This window comes from Panthera onca, chromosome C1 (genome assembly GCF_046562875.1).
Source record: "Panthera onca isolate mPanOnc1 chromosome C1, mPanOnc1 haplotype 2, whole genome shotgun sequence".
In the NCBI taxonomy this organism is placed as follows: domain Eukaryota; kingdom Metazoa; phylum Chordata; class Mammalia; order Carnivora; family Felidae; genus Panthera; species Panthera onca.
The window spans coordinates 117019004-117038061 of NC_138346.1; positions in this window are offsets into that span (position 1 = coordinate 117019004).

The following is a 19058-nucleotide window of genomic DNA, read 5'->3' on the forward strand; positions in this document are numbered from 1 at the left end:
TCAAAGCCTGTCAACCTGGCAGTTCTTTAAACTTTTTAATTTTTAAAAATATTTTTGAGAGAGTGTGTGTGTGAGTCCCCGCTCATACACAGCGAGACACAGAATCGGAAGCAGGTTCCAGGCTCTGAGCTGTCAGCACAGAACCCGATGTGGGGCTCGAACCCACGGAACGCAAGATCATGGCCTGAGCTGAAGTCAGACGCTTAACTAACTGAACCACCCAGGTTTTCCACAGTTCTTTAAAATCTTCCTCAAATCTCACTCCTTGAAGCTTTTCCATCCCATTATAGCTCACAGGAAATCTTTCTCCTTTCAGTGTTTAAGGCTTTGTTCCTTGCACAATGAATTTGCAATTAACTGTAACTTTGTGAACTGTGGAGCCCTGTTCCTTACTTTCTTTTTCGTTGTTTTTACATTTTCTTGTGTTTGTCTTCTATTAGAAGACAGGGTCTACTTTCTTTAAAAAATCCTTCTTGGGATCTCTGACAAAAGCTGTTCCAGTGCCCATTATAAAATAGCATCTTGATGAACATTTGTTGACTGATTGCTCAGACCACAGAACACCAGAAAATGGACCTGAAGGTGGTAAGTTCATGTACTCCAGTAAGGTTTTTTCTTCTACTTTTTCCTAATGTTTCTTGCTCCTATAACCTGAAACACTTTTATAATAATTACTGACCCAGTTAAAACAACAATTGGAGATTAAAAACTCCTAAGAGGGGCAGATCGAGTACTGCGCTTGATAGCTACCCTTCATCCAATGTATCTATGTAGCCAAAAGGACAGGATTAGACTGGAGCTTTTTCAGCCTAGTTTAGATGTTGCGTTTCCAGTCTTGTAAACAAGGGTGAGGAGGGAGATGCGTTCCAGAAGATGAAAAAAGTTTGTGGTCTTAAGATAAGGAGCTTTGGGGTGCCTGGGTGGCTCAGTCGGTTGAGCGTCCTACTTCGGCTCAGGTCATGATCTCACAGTTTGTGGGTTTGAGCCCCACATCAGGCTCTGTGCTGACCGCTTGCTCAGAGAACTGGAGCCTGCTTCGGATTCTGTCTCCTTCTCTCTGCCCCTCCCCCGCTCATGCGTTGTCTCACTCTGTTTCTCAAAAATGAATAAATGTAAAAAAAAATTTTTTTTTTTAAAGATAAGGAGCTTTATATATCTGATCCAGTGAGCATTGCAAATGTAGAAATAGTCTCGGTCTGGGTCAGGTCAAATGTCATTAAGCTTGGCTTATTATGGGGCATCTGGATGGCTCAGGTTCAGTGTCTGACTTCAGCTCAGGTCATGATCTCACGGTTCATGAGTTCGAGCCCGCGTCAGGCTCTGTGCTGACAGCTCAGAGCCTGGAGCCTGCTTCAGATTCTGTGTCTCCCTCTTTCTCTGCCCCAGCTCCACTCTGGCTCTCTCTCAAAAATAAATGTTAAAAAAATAATAAAAAAAAAATTGGTTAGTCATCATTTTAAGGATTGGTGAATGGATTGTGGTATCTATATAAACTTAAAAGATGACAATTTAATCTTGCCATCATTTTTAGACAAATATTCATTTTAAAATGATGCATTTACTAAAAGTGATTTAAGAGTCAACATATTTAAATTTGGATGACTATAATTTAAGCACAGGGCAACAGATGGGAATTAAGATCTCTTTGGGGGGTATAAAGTGGGAATTATCAAAGGATGTCAATCTTTTTTTTTTTTTAACCTTTACACCCCACGTGGGGCTCAAACTCACGAGATCAAGAGTCTCATGCTCTTCTGAGCCAGCCAGACATCTCCAAAGAATGTCAATCTTTAGCAAGGAAGGAACAAGACTAGGGAATTACTAGATATTATTGAAGATTGTTTCCACATTTCATAACTATTGTTGAGCCACTATATGATTTGGCAAAAATAGAGAACTTGGTAAAATATCCTAGAGCCCGTACTGTCAACATCAACAAACTTCTGAAAAGTAAAAGCAGGGTCGTGTTTTCTTTTTGTGTGTGATCAAATCTCCATATCGAACATATCAGCAAAGCAGTGAGATGGGTAACAAGATGTAAATACATCTGCTAGAGGGAATTACACTAGTATACAGATAATTATAATTCAAGGCAAAATGTGTTTTTCCCAAAAGAGGGGGAAGAAGGAAATGTTCTCAATTAAGGGGAATGACAGGTTGCATCTGGCTGGAGGGCTCAGGAAAGCTCCATGAGGATCATTTCCATCACCTGTGTAGGTGATGGGGCTCTATAGGTGCCTTCCTTCCCAAGTACATGAGGTTCAGCTGGAATATTGTTTGCAACCAATATATTAAGTATCCTCTGGGATTTTTTTTTTTTTAAGTTTTAGCTTTATTCAATTTTCACTGCAACCTCTTTCAATTAATCGTCTGATTTTGGTAGATGAAATTCTCCATCATTCTATATTCTGTGACTAGAGGTCATTAATTGTGCACCCCTCATCCAGGTTGTAACATTTTCCTTTCACCTTTAATGTATCTCTTAAAAATTTTTTTTTTATTTTCACAGACTATTTTATGTCCTTATATTGAAAAGTTCTGGCTTCTCCTCCTGCTTACAAAACCTTTCAAGTCACATTGTTCTTGGCTCCTAACCCTTCAAACCTGCTGAAGCTTTGTTCACCACAGTGTGGCTTGAGAGAAATTTGACTTTCTTGTTCCCTGTGAAATTAATTTTCTCTTTCCGGGGGTGATGATAATAGGGTGAGTGAATAACAAACCTTTTCTCAATCACCCATGATTTATCAGAAAATATCGTTAACTCAAAATGTGTCAAGTCTCCAACCACACCTTGACACTTGTGCCACTGCCCTGTGCCCTAAGCCACCACCACCTCCCCAGGTGCCCAGGGTGGTTGCAACGGCCTTCTGCCTAGTCTCCTTGCTTTTGCCATCTACCCTCTCTGTTTTCCACAAAACAGCCGGAGTAAACTTCTTGAAACGTGAGTCAGATCCTGTTACTCCCACGCTCTCCTCCCCATCTGAACGCCACCCCCTACCACCCTCCCCACCACCCCCTGCACCAACCATGGCTTCGGAGTGAAGGTGGCATCCTTATGATGGCCCACCTACCATGTCTTCCTGCTCTCCCTTTTGTCTGCTCCACTGCACTCCCTGGTCTCTCTGTTCTTACTTGAATACACCCAGGCCGCCTATCCCCGGGCCCTTCACTTGCCATTTCCTCTTCTGGGAAGCCTGTCCCCCCCAGATACTTAGGCGACTGGCTTCCTCATGTCTTTTAGGTTTCTTCTCAAAGGGTCCCTTACCGTCTTACCAGTGAGGACTTCCTTGACCAGCTTATGTAAGATAAGCCCACCTCCTCCTCCGACTTCATAATACTCTTTATTCCCCTACCTTGCTTAATTTTCCTCCATGTATCATCTGAATAATGTGTTTGTTTATTACTGAATCAGAGTCTACTACTCATAAAAACTGTTCTTTGCTTTTTAAAATATTTATATTTTGGGAGAGCACAAGCAGGGGAGGGGGGTAAGAGAGAGGAGGACAGAGGATCTAAAACAGGCTCTGTGCTGACAGACTGACAGCAGTAAGCCCGACGTGTGGCTCAAACTCACAGACTGCAAGGCCATGACCTGAGCCAAAGTCAGATGCTCAACCAACTGAGCCACCCAGGTGCTCCCTTCATAAAAACTATTCTTACCTGCTTACTGTAACTCCATGCTTTCTGAGTGCATGGCTTCTCAGTTAAAGGTTAATTTACCAGCTTCTCTTGTATCTAGGTTTGTCCATAAGACAAAGTTCTGGGCCAATGAGGGGTGAACGGGCACTCCTGTTCTATATTATTTCAAGTTTGTGCCCTAAGAAGGAATAGGTATGTGCCGCCCTTACCTTTTTTCCCTCTCCTCTGGCTTGGTTGCAAAGATGATGGCAGGCACTGTGACAACCACCTTGGACCCTGAAACAGAAATCTTGTGGTAAGGATGACTGAACTATGCTACTAGCTCTGGACTATGATGTGAGAGATGAACTTGTATCTTCTTTAAGCCACTGTTTTTGTTTTTGTTTTTGTTTTTTAAAGATTTGTTACAGTAATTTAGGCTGTGCTCTGACCCATTGTCTGACTCTCCTCTTACCTTCCTAGAGTAAGTCCTACGAAGGCAGGTCTTTTTCTTTCTTTTCCTATCCCCATCACTTAGAACTGTATCTGGAATACAGTGGGTGCTCAGTAAATATTTATGGGATGAGTGGATTGATGAGAGAGAAGGGTTGAAAGGGATGGCAGAGCTCCCAGCCTTGGATGTAACAAAAAATGACTGAGTTTGAAATCTTTTGCTCTCTGAGTCGGGAACAGCACAACACAGAGTGAAGGTCTAGGGGAGGTTGTTAACAACCATGGTCCACAAAGCAGTTTAGAAGCTTCCCAGTGTGAATTGTTGGATATTTATACTAACCTATACTAGTTCAGAAGCAGTAAGAGGGTGGAAGAAAACTTTCATTTCCTCTACTTTCAATACTTCTGGCCCCCAAATGTGTGGGTTTTCCACACCAAGCAATTCTACCTGGATTTAGCACAGATACCACAGATTATGGGCTCAGTCCCATAAGGCTGCCCCCCACTTCAGACACCAATCACAGTAGTGGGTTCCCAGGTTACTCACACTTCTGTCAGTTTTGGTTACAAATCAGGCGTTCCCACCACCCCCTCATCACATTTGATAAATTGTTGCAATGACTCTCAGAACTCAGGGAAACATATTTACCAGTTTATTGCAAGGGATCTAGGAAAGGATACAGATGATCAGCCAGATGAAGATAGGGCAAGATCTAGAAGGGTCCTGAGTGCTAGAGTGTCTGTCCCTGTGGAGTTGTGGTGTCCACTCTCTTGAAATGTGGTTTCTGAACCCTACAGTTTAGGGATTTTTACGGAGGCTTTATCAAGTAGACACGATGGGATCATCAGCTCAATCTCCACACCTTCCTCCCCTCGAGGATGGGGCTGGGGCGTGGGGGAGGCTAAACATTCCAAGCTTCTAATCAAACTTTAGCCTTTCTGGTGACCAGCCTCCATCCTGAAGCTACCTAGGAGCCCACCAAAAACCATCTCATGAGAACAAAAGACACTCCCCATTACCTAGGAAATTCCAAGAGATTTAGGAGCTCTGTGTCAAGAACCCGGGTCAAAGACCAAATACAAGAAAAGATGTTCTTGACACCCTTATTACCCAGAAAATTACAAGAGTTTTAGGAGCTCTGTATCAGGAATCCTGTCACAGTCCACTCTCTTGTCTCTAGCCATGGACCCCTTACAGCAAACTGATTATAATAAAGTCAAAGATACTAGCTGAAAAGGCAGCTTCCTGTAGTGATGAACATTAGCAGTGAGTCCCAGTCCCCCCCTCCCCCCAAGAACTATATGACCTTGGGAGAGTTTCTTTCCTCCTCTGAACCTCAACTTCTTCCTCTGGGAAATGAGAAAAATAATGGAACCTACCTTCTAGGCTTGTCATAAAGACTGAATGAGATTATGTATTGTATGCACTTAGTAGGGGGGCTGGAACATGGTGAATATTTGATCAGTGTTTCCCTCACTGTGAGTATGGGTAGGAAGGCACTTCCTGCATAAGTACCATTGTACCCCCAAAGCACATTTCCCTTCCTAACAAGCACCGCTTTAAGAGATTCCTAGGGATTTGAGAGTCCCTTCCCTAAGGATCTTGCATTGGAGCAATAAGAACTTCTTTTTCTTTCTTTCTTTCTTTCTTTTTTTTTTTTTAAGTTTACTTCTTTATTTTGAGAGAGAGAGGGAGAGAATCCCAAGCAGTGAGATCATGACCTTACAAAACCAAGAGTTGGATACTTAACCAACTGAGCCACCCAGGAGCCCCAAGGACTCCTTTTTCTAAGGAGTTCAAAACCATTACCCAAGAAGGCAATTCAACAATTTACTTGTTGGGCCTTTGATTCTGTAGAACCTTCAAGTGTCTGCTGTGTCCTGATAGGAAAAAAAGCATGCATTAGAAAACAAAAGACCTTATTTATAGTGTCTGTTAGTAGTGCTCTATAAAGACCTAAATTATCTGGCAAATATCTTTTTTTTTTTTTTTTAATCAGATGATGTTTACAATACCTCCCATCAATGCTCTCAGGAAAAATGGAATACTTTCATTAAATACTCCCTTGCTATTTCTGATTTCTGAATTGAAACCTCTGGATTTTGAGAATTTAACACAGGAGTAAGCCAAGTGAATAAAAATGATGTAGGGTACACTATTAGGTAGCACAGAGAAGGACACACCTTATAACAGAAAGGAGAATTGCAAATATTTGGGAAATTTTTTTAATGTTTTTATTTAGTTTTGAGGGGATGAGGAGCAGAGAGAGGGAGACACAGAATCTGAAGCAGGCTCCAGGCTCCGGGCTGTCAGCACAGAGACCAATGCGGGGCTTGAACTCCCGAACCACAAGATCATGACCTGAGCCGAAGCTGGGCGCTCAACCAACTGAGTCACCTAGGCGCCCCAGGAAAAGTTTAAGTTAGAAATTTTAAAATGAGCTTGAGGAACCAGGTTGATGACTTAGGAGTTGATCATTTCTGCTTGTTTAAAGTATTTCACATTTTTCCTCTCAGTATTTTCAAGATGAAACTCTTGTTTTTGCCACCTATTCAGGAACCAAAGTTTTCCCAAGAATATAAGGAAGACTTTCTTATTTTTATTTTAGAGAGAGAGCATGAGTGGGGAGGGGCAGAGGGAGAGAGAGAATCTTAAGCAGGCTCCATGCCCAGTGAGAAGCCAGCCACGGGGGTTCCTGGGATCCGATGACCCTGGGATCATGACCTGAACTGAAACCAAGAGTCAGACACTCAACCTACAGAGCTACCCAGGTGCCGCGGAAGACTGTCCTATTTAACTACTGTCCAAGAAATAGTGAACAAGGCAGATGATAGTTCTGAGATCTCAAGGTTTCTTTTCTTTGGCCAACAACACATTATGTAATAGGTGATCTATTTCAGATGATTGTACTAAAATGAGGTACAAGAATCTAGAGAGAATCTCACTATCAACCAATCCAAGGAACTTTGCTTAGATGGCCAAAGCCAGAAACAGAGAGCAGAGGATGGAACTAATAGGGCTGAAGCAGTTCTCCAGTACTTGACTTTTGAGGACCAAACTTAGATGCTGGCCCACTGTCTCAAGGTAGTAAAGAGGTAGTGGCTTGGGATTGGTTGAGTATTTTGAGAGAGAGATGGAGAGAGTTGGAGATTATCTTGGGACTTGAACAGTCCCAGGCCCCCAGAAGAAGGAATCTTGTGGCAAAAAATGGAGAATGCAAATTAGTGAAATGAAGTAAAATAAGGAGCAAATTATCTCTGTTACTTCACATGATCAAGTGCAGTAATCATAAACTACCAGAAGGTGATTATGGGAGAAATCCATATCGCTTTTTTGACATCCAGGTTTTTAACATTCAGGAGAACAGAATATACCTAAAGACATCTGCTTCATTTTTGTTTTGTTGAAGGCAATGATGTTTGAGCATTGTGTAAGTCTTAGTTTCTAGCTGGTGGAATTCTAATTTTTTTTAATGTTTATTTATTTTTGAGACAGAGACAGAGTGTGAGCAGAGGAGGTGCAGAGAGACAGAGAGGGAGACACAGAATCTGAAGCAGGCTCCAGGCTCCAAGCTGTCAGCACAGAGCCCAACGTGGGGCTAGAACTCATGGGCCGCGAGATCATGACCTGAGCTGAAGTCGGACACTGAACCGACTAAGCCACTCAGGCACCCCTCCTCTGATATCTTTTTAAGTGTTTGAATTATCTTGTTCATAATTTTCTTCACATTACTATCAAGGGGCTGGGCAATAGAAATTGTTCCTAAATGAATATCTTTTTTTTCAGAAACAGCAAGTATGTGTAGAGAACACAGTTGTGGGATTAGCAGGAAAGTTAACCAAGGTAACATTTGAATTTCAATTCTTGGCCTAGAGAAAAAAAGGTAAGAAAACTTTTCATTTTCTGAGGAAAATAAATGTATTTCATGGTATCATGACCAGGGGGTGTATTTAGGCGGGAAAGGGGCATAACAGATAAATCTTTGCACTAATATATGCAAATCATTTATAGTGGGAAAAAGCAGTCTCCAGAATTGGCATATCAAGTGGGCTAAAACTTGTTGAGGATATAGAGGATTTGAAGAACATGGTTAACACAATTAGTCAGAGCTATACTTACACCCACCCCATCTTGTACCCAAAGTAGAAAATGTACATTTTGAAGCCACATAAATACTAATAAAAACTGACCACATGTGAGAAGACACAACCTTAATGAGTGTTGAAAAAGTTGAAACCATAGGGGACACATACACTAATCATTTGCAAAGATATAACTAAAAATATTCTCCTTGATCTATACTTTTGGGAATAGCACATGGGCTAAGGAGGATATAAAAATAAAAATGATATAATTTTTAGCATCCAATTATAATAACAAAGAGAGCATGCTATATTAAAACCTATAAGAAGAGGACAGAGGAAAATTCAGAGCTTTAAAATGCATTTCTAAGAAAAGGAGCACTATTAGAAATAACAAAGCAAGATTTTACCTTAAAAGCTAATAAAGGGACAACAAAACTTGAGTAGGGGAATAAGTTAGGCTCAAAGCAGAAATGAGCAGGGGCACCTGGGTGGCTCAATTGGTTGAGCATCTGACTTCAGCCTGGTGTGGTTTTGTTGTTCCTGAGTTTGAGTCCCATGTCAGGCTGTGTGATGACAGCTCAGAACCTGGAGCCTGTTTCAGATTCTGAGTCTGCCCCTCTCCCACTCATGCTCTGTTTCTCTCTCTCTCTCTCAAAAACAGAAAAAAACATTAAAAAAATTTTTAAGTAGCAGAAATGAATCGAATCAACCATATTTCCTCACTCCCCAAAATAGGATTCATCAATAAAACCAAAATCTGGTTCTTTGAAGGAAAATTAAAGGGTTAACCCTTTGATAATTTAACATTGAAATAGAAAAAGTACACCAATATGTCAGCAACATTAGATGCAGAAGATTTTCTAAGTGGTATGTGTATTTTGATACATATATTTGCAGATGCAGACAAAATATTAGATTTTTAATACAAGTGATCAAAGTTGCCCTAAGAAAGGTAGAATGACTGAATAAAAATAGCTGTAGGAGAAACGGAAAAGAGGGGCAATGATGTACTCTTAAAAACAACTCCAGGTCCAGAGAGTTTTACCAGACCCTGAGGGAAGAGACAATATTTATGCAAATTGATCAAGATAATGGAAAAAAATGAAAAGCCAGCTGCTAATATTATGAGGCAGTGACGGAAACAGATACTATTAAGATTAAGTGAAATAACCTGTACAAAGCAAATTAAAAAAAAAGAGTATTTGGTAAATAAAGTTAACCCATAAAAGTTAGATACTATGAGGCCACAATATAGATTTCACAGTGGAATGAAACGTAATTGGGATAAGAAATTGCAGTTCAAGGAGCTAACCTTGCAGGGTTAAGATTTGAATTCTAGTTTATCAGGCCCAAAGCCTGTGAAATGTCAAGATGTGATTGAATTCAAGTTAGGAAACGATTATTTTCTAAAATAAATACGGAACCTATAAACCCATTGCCAATAAGGCCATTTCTTGCCCTTTCAGAAGAAATGGTCTTCAGTCACAGCCAGACCCCAGAGCTGTTTCACTGGAGATTATGCCACAGCTTCCTCAAAAGGATATTCTCAGAACCACATTTGGGGAGCTTATTTCTCTGGAATGTATAGACCGATTGGTCTTCCTTAGAGATTTTCTGTCTCCATTAACTCACTTAGGTTTGGGAAACTCTCCCTTTAACACATGCTCCCTGTCCACAATTTATTCTTCTTCTTTTTTTTTTTTTAATTTTTTTTAATTTTTTTAATGTTTATTTATTTTTGACAGAGAGAGAGAGAGAGAGAGAGAGAGAGAGAAAGAGAGAGAGATTCTCTCTCTGATTGGGGGAGGGTCAGAGAGAGAGGGAGACACAGAATCCGAAGCAGGCTCCAGGCTCCAAGCTGTCAGCACAGAGCCCGACTTGGGGCTTGAACTCAAGAACTGTGAGATCATGACCTGAGCCAAAACCAAGTCAGAAGCTTAACCAGCTGAGCCACCCAGGCACCCTGGTAAAGTCAGTATTGTAATGATGTCAGTATCTCTCCCTCACCCTCACTCCCCAAATCTACATATTTATTGCAATCCCACTCCAAATCCGGTAATAGTCTTAGGAGAATTTGACATAGTTTAACACTCTTTCTTTCTTAAGACACTTTCTTCTCTGTTTTCCTCTTATCTCATTAGCTATTCCTTGTCAATATCCTCTGCTGCCAAGCCTTCTACACGTTTAAGATTTGGTACATCCCAGGGTTCAGCCTTAGGCTCTTTTCTATCTGTACTTTCTGCTTACATTGTCTTTTCTAATCCCATGACTCTAAATACAACATATATATGATGATTCTCAAATTTTTAGCTCTATCCCAGGATTGTTCTCTGAGCACCATTCATATTCCATTGCTTTTTCAAGTTACACTTAAATGTCAAACAGGAATATTAATATGTCCAATACAAAACTTTTGCTTCTTGCTACTCCTCTCTCCTCTATTACACCAACTTGCTGTTTCCCAGTTAATGGAATCAGTTTATTGCTCAGGCCCAAATCTAGTTTTTCTGACTCCTCTTTTTCCCCACATTCCCCACATTTAATCAATCATAAAGCTGGGGGGGGGGGGGGAGGACACTTCCTACAAAATATATTCCAAATGTGACCACTTCTCAACACCTCCACTGCTCCCTGTAAATCCAAACTGCCATTATCTCCCACCTAAATTCCTAACTGGTTTCCTTGCTTCCACTATTGTGGAAGTCTTCCACTATTGTGGGGTCTGTGTCTAACTGGCCTGGTGGCATTCAGGACTATTGAACACCTTCCAGCCAATTGCCAGCTGTGACTCCATTCCATCTGGTTTTCGGGCAGGTCTGGCTACCTTGGACTTCTGGGATGAAGGTTGGGGAGATTTCTAAATCCAGAAGGCTCTAGGGTTTCTCCCCAGTGTGGTAGCAAGTGATGTGGAAGTGTTGGGGTTCAGAGCAAAAGGTCAAGAAAAAATTCTTGAGACATCTTCAGTGCCAAAAGATAGTTTTATTAAAGCACAGGGACAGGACTCATGTGCATAAAAAGCCGTGCTTGGGGTTGTGAGGAGTGACTGATTATACACTCTCAAGTTGGGAGAGGGCTAGGGATAGCATAAGTCTTAAGGAATTTTGGAAGCAAGGATTCCAGGACCTATGGTTAGGAAAAGGCCATTTATTACTTTCAATAAAATCTTAGTCATGAGCCCCTTCAGATGTAGATCAGGGGGCCATATGCTTTGAGGATGATTGCTAACATATATCCGGGTGGGGGGTGGGGCGGGGGTAGAGATACAGGGAGTTTCTGAAGGAATTTTTATATGTTAAGGTAGACCTGCAGGATCCTGGAGGGTGGGATAATGTTAGGCCAAGATTGCCTTTTGCCCTTAGCAAAGTATTAACATAGAGGCAGTTGAATTCCTAGAGGAAGGTCACTCTGCCTGTCTCAAGGACTTGCCAATGGACTGTAAGTTATAAGGAAATTTTCTTCTTTTGCCTCTGTTTCTCATATCAGCCAGGAAAGACCTAGAATGGGCCCAACTGTTCCCGTTTTACCTCAAACCAGTCATCCACTTTAGGGATTCCTCTCAAGTTAGGAACACTCTGAGTGTTCTGGAATGGGCCTGAACTCCTGTAGAAGCTCAAATAAGTTTAGGGCTTTCCTTATGGAACCTGGAAGATGAAAAACGACCTCCAACTGACCCACCCTCCTCACAACCAGTTAGTTGCCTGCTCTGCTCCATAACTGTCTCCTCTGGAGTGTCCTACTTAGCTCTGTAAACCCTGGGGATCATAGAATGTGCCCCAGAGCATCTTGGATGGAAGACTTGGAAGGTCCAGCAGACCCTTGGGTATTGTCCCTGCTGAGTCTGAGATCGATGAAAGAACACCCTCCCTCCCTTCCCCAACACCTGCCACCCTCCTCCCTGCCGGCTGCATCAATCCCCTCCAGTGTTCTCCGTCCTGGAAGCTCTAGTGATCCAGGACAGAACAGGCCTTTGGGTGAAGCCCCGTGGTTGCCGAATGCATTTCAGAGGAGCCCTTGAAGAACCTGGGGGCTCACTGCCCACCGCCCAGCGGGTTCTGCCAGCTCAGGCTCCCTTCCTAGCTCTGCTGGGAAAGTCATCTGTGTTTGACTGAACGGTGGTCATTCATTCGCTCCCCACCTGCTCCTTCCCGGTAGCCATCTGCTCCAGCCCCCTGGATTCTTGGGTCTCCGGGCAGGTCAACGCCCGCCCCTTCCCGCGGTCTCCCAAGTCCTCCTCTCCGCGAGGTGGCGCCACGCCAAGTCCGTGAGCGGGCGGGTCGCCGCGGCCCCGGAGGAATTTTTCAATTACGCAGTTCCAGGAAGCCGCCCCGCAACCCCCGCCGTCTGATGTGCCGCCGTACTTCCTGCCGCTGCCGACCGGGCCCAGGGGGGAATCCGGTTCTTGCAGGTACCAGCCCAGAGCAAACAAGTACTTCGCCTTTGGGGGACCGCCCACGAGTTGGGTGCTCTTCTGGGTACCGGGACGAATCGGACACGCGCGACTCCGTGCTCTCCGCCACCTGTTCGCCGCCGCTGCCGCCGACCCACTCGAGAGCTCATTTCTTGCCCCTGTCGGCTCTGGGGAAGCCTTGAGGTCTCTTACCAGGTCTGGCAGGTTGTGAAAGCGAACGACGAGCCAAAGTAGCAATGTGCACAGGCGGCCACAGGGTGGAGCGAGCGGCCCATACCGCAACTACTGCCTTGGTCTGTCCATTCAGGAACCGGTTCTAGCCATTAACTGAATGTAGAGCTTTAAGTAGTATATTCGTGGGGCGCCTGAGTGGCTCAGCTGGTTAAGCCTCCCACTTCGGCTCAGGTCATGATCTCACAGTTTGTGAATTTGAGCAACCCCCCCCCCCCCCCCCCCCCCCCCCCCCCCGTTAGGCTTTGTGCTGCCGGCTCAGAGCCTGGAGCCTGCTTCAGATTCTGTGTCTTCTCTCTCTGCCCCTCCCCTGCTCATGCTCTGTGTGTCTCTCTCCTTCAAAAGTAAACACTTAAAAAAAAAAAAAAGTGTATTCGGGACCTTTAAGATGCTGCTTTACAGTAGAATCTACTAACACATGCCAGTTAGGAACAGGAAATGACTGATGAGTGACAGAAGCAGGTTTGCAACCGAGTGAAAATGTGAACACAGATATACAGTGTGCAGTACTTTTTTTTTTTTTTTTTTGTAAAAATTAACGAAAAAAAATTCTAAATTGTTCAAGAAAATGTAAAACCAACTTTCTAGGAGCTGTAATGTGATGGGTTAGAGGTAAAAGGTTTCAGCTCTTTTGAAATCAGGCAGAATATGAAACAGAAACACTAAATTGGGTGAATGAACTATTCCCCTCTCCCTTTACTTAGAATACTGAAAATGCAGGGGGACTGCTCTTTAAAGCTGGTTGACAATTCCCGGAGTGTTTTTATGTATCTTAACTCTATGCGCTGGCGTCTGTGCTGTTTGCACAGTATTTCCAGCTTCTGTAGAATTTTACATCCTCTTTGTGGTTGAATGGAGCTGAGTAACTAGTGCTGACCAGTGAGGTGGAAGTGTCGTGAGTCACTTCTGGGCTGGAGCATTGCATTCCTGGTTTGGGATGCTCCATGCTCTCAGCTTCCACACAACTGCTGACAGTGTTCCTGCAAGCCACCCCCCTCCCCCCCCCCCCCCCCCCCCCGCCCCACCTCCCATCAGCCTCCTGGTTTGACCTTGGTGTAGCATGAATAAATGACCAAACCCTGTTGGCTTCAGGTGCTCAGATTAAGGAGTTGTCACCCGAACGTCTGCCAGCCCATTACACAGCCTGATGCATAGATGAGTAAATCAGGTATAGGGCTGCGCATGAGTTTGTTGCCTAGATGACATAAGGTGCACTATTTCTTACACTCTTTGCCTTGCTCTCAGGACTCTCTCTCCAGAGCTAAACCTTTTTTTTTTTAATATATGAAATTTATTGTCAAATTGGTTTCCATACAACACCCAGTGCTCATCCCAAAAGATGCCCTCCTCAATACCCATCACCCACCTTCCCCTCCCTCCCACCCCCCATCAACCCTCAGTTTGTTCTGTTTTTAAGAGTCTCTTATGCTTTGGCTCTCTCCCACTCTAACCTCTTTTTTTTTTTTTTTTTTTTTCCCTTCCCCCCCCCATGGGTTTCTGTTAAGTTTCTCAGGATCCACATAAGAGTGAAACCATATGGTATCTGTCTTTCTCTGTAAGGCTTATTTCACTTAGCATCACACTCTCCAGTGCCATCCACGTTGCTACAAAAGGCCATATTTCATTCTTTCTCATTGCCACATAGTACTCCATTGTGTATATAAACCACAATTTCTTTATCCGTTCATCAGTTGATGGACATTTAGGCTCTTTCCACAATTTGGCTATTGTTGAGAGTGCTGCTATAAACATTGGGGTACAAGTGCCCCTATGCATCAGTACTCCTGTATCCCTTGAGTAAATTCCTAGTAGTGCTACTGCTGGGTCATAGGGTAGGTCTATTTTTAATTTTTTGAGGAACCTCCACACTGTTTTCCAGAGTGGCTGTACCAGTTTGCATTCCCACCAACAGTGCAACAGGGTTCCCATTTCTCCACATCCTCTCCAGCATCTATAGTCTCCTGATTTGTTCATTTTGGCCACTCTGACTGGCGTGAGGTGATATCTGAGTGTGGTTTTGATTTATATTTCCCTGATGAGGAGTGATGTTGAGCATCTTTTCGTGTGCCTGTTGGCCATCTGGATGTCTTCTTTAGAGAAGTGTCTATTCGTGTTTTCTGCCCATTTCTTCACTGGATTATTTGTTTTTTTGGGTGTGGAGTTTGGTGAGCTCTTTATAGATTTTGGATACTAGCCCTTTGTCCGATATGTCATTTGCAAATATCTTTTCCCATTCCATTGGTTGCCTTTTAGTTTTTGTTGATTGTTTCCTTTGCTGTGCAGAAGCTTTTTATCTTGATGAGGTCCCAATAGTTCATTTTTGCTTTTAATTCCCTTGCCTTTGGGGATGTGTCAAGTAAGAAATTGCTGTGGCTGAGGTCAGAGAGGTCTTTTCCTACTTTGCCCTCTATGGTTTTGATGGTTTCCTGTCTCACATTCAGGTCCTTTATCCATTTCGAGTTTATTTTTGTGAATGGTGTAAGAAAGTGGTCTAGTTTCATTCTTCTGTTTGTTTGTTTGTTTGTTTAATAATAAAGAAGAGGCAAGGTCTTTGCGTGAGAAGTGTCATCAATTCTGCTTTACCTCTTACGATACACCAAGATTCAGAACATCTCAACATGGGCCAACATATTTATCTCTAATACCTAGCTTTGTTCTTAATACTCATAAGTATAAGAGAGACACAAAAACCTACCACTGGTCTATAGTGCCTCTGTCTCTGGTAAAGAGATTTTTTTTTTTAATCCCCAAGGCAATGAATCATGATTTGGGATGGGTGTGAAAGATACCTTTCTTTTGCAAACTGGGTGAGGGGTGTGTGGGAAAGAGTATGTGGAAAAGCAGAAGCAGCTTCACACACTTACAGAGGGCATGTCCTTAGGCGACACAATACAATGGAAGCCCCTGCATGGAAGTTGACAGTTGGGAGCTTGATTCCCTTAAAGCTGTCATCGCCAATGTACCTGCGAGAACACCAGCTATCCCCGTGGGTGCACACACTCCAGGAAGGCGCTGATCAGTGAGTAAAGCAATCCATATGTAGGACAGTAGGGGGTGGTGGAGACTTCAGAACAAAGTGCTGCGTGTTTCTTGTTTCATCATTATTGAGTAAAATTCTATTGACCCATTTATTATTATTATTATTTTTTACATTTATTTATTTTTTGAGAGACAGCCTGAGCAGGGGAGGGGCAGAGAGACAGGGAGACACAGGATCTGAAGCAGGCTCCAGGCTGTGAGCTGTCAGCACAGAGCCTGATGCGGGGCTCAAACTCAGGAGCTGTGAGATCATGACCTGAGCGGAAGTGGGACACTCAACTGACTGAGTCACCCAGATGCCCCTCTATGGATCCATTTCTTGATTTCTGCAACTAAAATTTTTAGCAGGCTTGTGTTTTGCTTCTAATGTGAACTAGTGAAATTCCAAAGCCTGACCTTAAAATGGAAGTCTTCATTATTCATAAAAGTACATCTAGAATCACTGAAGATGTTCCCTCTCCTTTACAGGTAGAGGGAGAGAGAACATTTTGCATCATAAACAGCTCAGTTTGATACGGTGTTAAAGGACATTCGCAGGAATATCAAGCTCGTTCTCTTGTCAAAATGGAGACATGTGTGCATATTTTTTACTGTTACCAACTTGTTTTGTTCTCCATTAACTATGTCCCAAGGGTGCCTGGGTAGCTTAGTTGGTTAAGTGTCCAGCTCTTGATTTGTGCTCAGGTCATGATCTCAAGGTTCATGAGTTCCACATTGGGCTCCACGCTGACAGCGAGAAGCCTGCTTGAGATTCTCTCTCTCCCTGTCTCTCTGCCCTTCCCCTGCTTGTACTCATAAATAAATAAGTAAATACATACATACATACATACATACATAGTCCTTAGAAGTGTTATTGGGACAAATGGGTCTTATAAGACTCCAAAGACTATAAATTTTGCAATGGCATACAAAATACTCAGACTGGACTCTGGGAACAGATACTGGACAGAGTTTGGGGTGCAAGATGTTTATTAAGGATGAGCTCCTGTGAAAGGAAGAATGAAGAGGCAGGACTGGGCAGAGGAAGAAATCAGACGGCAATGAAAGCTTGATAGAGCCTAGACCAACCCACTGAGGAGCTCTGGAATAAGTACTGCTCACAAGCCTGTCCTGCTTTGGGCTGAAATGGCCTGTTTTGTTCAGGCAGGAGATGCTGGATGTTCCAGGAAGGGTAGGACTTTGGGGGGGTCTCAGCAGGGGACAATTTGCCTTCTGCTGGGTTTTACATTTGTTTCGCTTCTCTGCCTTTGGGCCCCTCTCCCCAGTTGGATCCAATATTTTCTGTGTGTTTCCAGCACTGGATGGAATAAAAATAAAGAGTGAGCCCTTAGATAGGGGCAAGTGCTAGGGTCAGGGCACCCAACCCCCATAGGGAAATTGGAGACCTGGGCACCCACCTGGAGAAAGTATTGGGTGGTATCAGGCCTTGACCAGACCCAGCACTATGGCTTGGGGAACAGACAGGTAGGTGTCAATTTGGAGCACCCCAAGAACTATTCCTGTCATAGCTATAGACCAGAAATAAGGATAGACTGAAGTGCAAATTGTTCAAATGTTAGACTAGGCAGTTAGGTTCTAACAGGATACCTGGAGGCCAGCAAAGAGGAAGTCATGGTCAGCGTTTGGGAAGGCCAGAGGCCTGTCCTCACAGCACTCCTTAAGAAGCCAGATTAAACCAGACAGGTCCAACAAGGCAGGTGCCAAGACAGGAAACCCCTGGCCAAATAAGGAAGAGGAGAGAAAACCTACCAATTCCACTCCAAATAATGAATAAACCACACCCTTGTTAATAGCTGTTGATAAAAATAGAAACCTGAACCCTGGGAAGTTCTCTCTCTCCCTCCCACTCTCACCTCAAGAGTCTACTTTTGTTCAGGTTCAGGAGTGAATGGTCAAAGAATCCTTGAGACATCTTTGGTGCAAAAAGGTGGTTTTATTATAGTACAGGGACAGGGCCCATGGCAGAAAGAGCTGCACTGGGGTCGTGAGGAGTTGCTTTCAAGTTGGGAGAGGGTTAGGGATAGCATAAATCTCTGAGGAATTTGGAAGCAAGGTTTCCAGGACCCTGAGGGGCTAGCTGCTGTTAGGAAAAGGTCATTTATTACTGTCTAGTAAAAACTCAGTCATGAGACCCTTCAGATGTGTATCAGGGAGCCATATGCTTGGAGGATGATTGCTAACATATGTCTTGGGGGCAGGGGGCAGAGAGAAAGGAAATTTCCAAAGGAATTTTTACAGGACCCTGGAGGTCGGACTAATGTCAGGCTAAGGTTGCCCTTTGTCTCTAGCAAAGTATTAACATCAAGGCAGCTAAGCTCCTTGAGGAAGGTCACTCTGCCTGTTTCAAGTACTTGTCAATGGGCTGTAAGTTGCAAGAAAGTTTAATTTTTTTTTTCTTTTGCCTTGTTCTCTACATCACTTTTACTTTAATAAACTTTCCTGCTTGTATCGCTCATTCACTGTGATGTGTCTGTCCTTGAATTCTTTCTTGAGACAACCTTTGGTGACATCTTTGGGAGAGGCTGGGTCAAGGCCTCAGGATCCAGCGTTCTGCCCAGCTCACCCAGCAACACAAGAAATTGACTTAATCAAACCAATTATTTAAGCAGTACAGGTGATTAAAAATTGTGACAAAGACACAAGCATGGAAAAATCTGGAGAGGAAGCACAAAAGAGGAGAGTGGGGAAGGACAAGGCTCTTCATGATGCTTTACTAATGACTATCCCCATTCCAACTTCACCCCAGGCCTTAGCGTCTTTCTGCCATCTTCTTCCCCTAGGGAGCCCTTTCCCTGAAGTTCTATCCACCCTGTGAGGGCTGGCAGAGAGCTCTCTCTGTGAATGTCACTTCTACTTCACTTCCCAATTCCTCAGGCTAGAGTGTCCTGCAGGTGGTCCCAGAGGGTCTTTGGGTCTCTTTCCTATGGGATCATTTCCTGCCATCCTCATTTCTGTTTTCTCAGTCCAAGACACCAAACGATATGTGCAAACTCCTACTGTTATATATGACCATTTCTTTTAATACAAATGTTGGGAGTTGTTGCACATCTATTGAGATGATAATTATCATACCTTGTTCTGAAAGGGAGAACCTTCTCATTGTCCACAGACTAGGGAAGCAGTGGGCTAAGGTGCTCTTCCGTCTAGTCTACTTCACATGCTGAATTGCAGAAGAGTGCTTCTGAGGTTGTGGCTGGTAAAGGTGAGCCCTGCCTTGTTGAGC